The sequence below is a fragment of the Octodon degus genome, unplaced genomic scaffold (genome assembly GCF_000260255.1).
Source record: "Octodon degus isolate 3935 unplaced genomic scaffold, OctDeg1.0 scaffold00103, whole genome shotgun sequence".
NCBI classification, from domain to species: domain Eukaryota; kingdom Metazoa; phylum Chordata; class Mammalia; order Rodentia; family Octodontidae; genus Octodon; species Octodon degus.
This window is the reverse complement of record NW_004524679.1, coordinates 266,727-270,668: the sequence shown is the minus strand read 5'-3', so window position 1 is coordinate 270,668 and position 3,942 is coordinate 266,727.

The following is a 3,942-nucleotide window of genomic DNA, read 5'->3' as shown; positions in this document are numbered from 1 at the left end:
CCGGCCCACGCTGCGCCTGGGCTGGGACTGGTCCCACTGGCGCAGGGTAGCAGGAAACTCTCCGCACCCATTTTTCCTTGATGATTATGGAAGAAATTGTTTCCTTAATTTCCCTCCTGGTGAGTTTGTTATTAGTGCACAGGTGTGCTATCTACTTTTTAGTGTTGACATTGTGTCCTGCTATATTAGTTCTAGGAGTCTTATGGTGGAATTTTTTCTTTAGAACCAGGGATTGAACTCAGGCCCTTGTGCTTGACAGGGAAGCGTTTATTCTACTGAGCCATCTCCCCGGCCCCTATCTGGTGGAATTTTTGGTAGGTTGTATGTAGAGGATCATGTCATGTGGAAATAATAATAATTTAACTTTTTATTTATCTACATTATTCCTCTTATTTCTTTTTTTTTTCTAATTGACTTGGCTAATATCTCAAATACTGTATTGAAAGGTGGGACTAGAGGACAATCCTTGTCTAGCTCCTAATTTTATTTATTGATTTTATTTTTTTGTGATACTGGGGATTGAACTCAGGACCTTGGACTTGCCAGCCAAACGCTTATTCTACTGAGCTATCACCCTGGCCCAGATGATTCCTTAAGAGACATAAATGTATGCTTTTCCTGTAGATTACTTCTACACTTTATTTTGTTTTGTTTTTTGTTTTTTTGCACTACCGGGGATTGAACTTGGGAACTTGCGCTTTCCAGGCAAGTGCTTATTGTACTGAGCTATCTCCCTGACCCAACTTCTACACTTTGAACACAAGTATGGATTATCTCTTAATGCAAAGGAAGTATGAACATAAAGTGCTTCTGACCATTTTTTTCTCTCAGAGTACAAATCAAGTTGCAAAATAGTATCGTAATCAATATATCCTTGTGTGCTCCACTTTCCTTTCAGGGGATAGACAGGTCATGCACAGGTACAGAAATATATTAAACAGATCTTTCTCAATATGTGAAGGTTGAACTAATTCCAGTGCTTAAGAATACATTACAAGGAGTAAGAGATCTCAACACTGAATTTCCCATCTGAAACACAGCAAGGGGTAACATAGGCAACAATTCCTACAAGTTTTTATATGCTCTCAAGGCATCCGCCAATGTTACTTGTTTCAGAGTATGTGGCTGCAATCTGAAGGGTGACCCAAATATACAGGCTGAACTTGAAAGTTCTTAGTTTCTAGATTGGGGGAAAATGTTGAGACAAATTCAGACTAAAATTATTTGAGACTGTGTCTGTCTGTCTGTCTGTCTGTCTGTCTATCTCTCTTTCTCTCTCTCCATACACACACACACACACACACACACACACACACACACCCCTTTGGCAGAAACATGCCTCGAAAATAGGAAAGAATAAAATGACAGGAGAAGATCACAAATCAGTTCAGAAAAAATGATGCCTTCTCTTCTCATGCTCACAGTGAGATACTGAGACAAGTTGTCCATGGGGGGTCATTACACTCAGCCTGGGAAGCAAGAGTAGAGAATCTCAAGAGCTAAGATTGCCTCATCATCAGTGGAGACTCAGACCAGAAAGAAATGTGCGGCAGTGCAGGTTTAACATTCCCTTCAGTAAGCATGGAGAAGGGATGAAGAGGACGTGTCCTATTAAATCCTAGTTTCCTACATTTAAGGTTGGTAGCCACACGTTATAAATAACTGGATGATGGAATATTGTATTTATGAAGTCATTTTATATCCTAGAAATGCTAAGTTCTAACAACCATTTGACAGAATTTTACAAATTCGTATTTGCATTAAAATTTCAAAATCCAATAGAGGGTGCTCGAACTCTACTTTTTCCTCAGTGCCACCGTCTAACAGCCAAAAATCAAACAAGTCAAGCAAAGAATATTAGCAAGCTGAGCAACTAGTAAGTCCAAATTCAGCATCTACAAAACAGAAATACAAGGTCTTGCTTGAAAAAATAAAATATCCCAACAAACTAACAACATAATCTTCCTATAATTGCAATTTAAATTTATCACCATTTTAACAGAAAAAGACAGACATAAAAGGACAATGCATACCTAATTGACAAATGAGAGTGACAATTTCTGATACTCTAGATGAGTCATAATTCAGAATCCATGAAATAAAAGCAAAACTCTTATCTCCTTACAATTACCTTGGTGCAAACCTCCAAAAGACATAGAGGAAAATAACTTCCAACCTGATACATGTCAGGTACACCTAGTTCATGTTCCCTGAAATAAAAAACTAAACTTTAAGGAACAGAGATTAAGAGTAGGAAAAATGCCAGGCATGATGATGAACATTTGTATCTCCAGCACATGGGAGTCTGAGCAGGAGAATTGCTGTGAGTTCAAGTCCAGCCTGATATACAAAGTGAGTTTAGGGTAAGCCTGAATTGCATGGTTTCAGAAAGGCCCCCCCAAAACAGTGTAGGAAAGATTCCTGAAGTGTTGTATTAGAGTACTTTTGACTACGTTGAATACATGAAACCACAATAATGGTTTTATAATTCTGTAAAATGTAATAAATGGAAGTGAGTAGAGGTAGATCCTTGGAAATCTGAATAAAATCATTATATCATATCACTAAAAATGTATAGGAAATATTTATTCACAGATAACTCCTGAAAGACATGAGAGCACCTAAAAGTTGTTTGCCAATGAGGCTACTTCCCTGATAGTATTTTATGGAGCACAATCCTGAAGTTGGTACAAAATCATGAATTGAGTAAAACATGAGTTAAACTTTGATCAGCCAATAATATTATAAGCATAGGTGCTTAGAAAGTATTTATGCAATAGTGAAGCATGTCATGTAGCAAGCATACATGGAAAGAAGAGTCATTTTTAGGATGGGATGGATCTGAAGGTTCTGGTCACACGCCTGGGTGGCTGATGTCTATTTGACAAGTTATAATATAATATTAAGTTATTCATTACCCCTCAGGGAGGTACGTAGACCTGGTCATGACATCTTTGTCTTGTAGCCTGGCCTTCAACAGATGTGCCTGCAGCCACAGTTGCAATGTGTTCTCATCCTCTGGACTAACTCCTTTTGGGGCATCTAGTTCTATCTGACTGTGTATAATATTTCTACCTAATTTAGCTGTATGTATCAGTATGACCAAATGAGTGTTTGTGAGGGACATCTATATAGGAGCCATAACAAATTCCCCAATAATTAATCCATCAGGCAACTCAGGCAATCAAACATAGGGGAAAAGAAATCAACAACAGGAAGATAATATGAGGATAAATCAATATATTTTATAACATCAATGTAAATGGTCTCAACTCACCAATCAAAAGAGAAAGTTTGGTACAATGGATAAGAAGTAAGAATCAACAATATGCTGTATACAAGATGCACATTTAACTACAAAAGAAATTTATGGACTAGAAGTCAAAGGATGAGAAAAAAATACTCGATACACCAGAAACCCAGAAATGAGCACAAGTAACTATTTGCAAACAAAGTGGATTTTAGGCAAATATTGATCAGAAGAGTCAAAGCAGGTCATTATATATTTGTCAAGGGAACAATCCAAGAAGAAATAGCAATCATAAATATAAAAACATTAAATACTGGGACACTCATCTGTAAAATGCAAACATCAGTTGGCATGAAAAATCAAATGAGCATGAATACAATTCAAATGGAGAACTACACTCTCTCAAACAGACAGATCAACTAGACAAAACATCAACAAAGAAATATTAGAGCTGAAATAAACCTTTTAACAAAAGAACTTAGTAAACATCTGCAGAATGTTCCACACAACAGAATATACATTCTTATCAGCTGCATATGAGACTTTCTCAAAACAGACAGTGCTCTAGCTTATAGATAATGCTTAAGTAAATGCAAAAGAATTGAAATTTATACACACATGTTATCAGATGATAGGGCAATAAAATTGAAATTCAGGGGGTGGGGAGATGGCTCGGTAGAATAAGCGCTTCC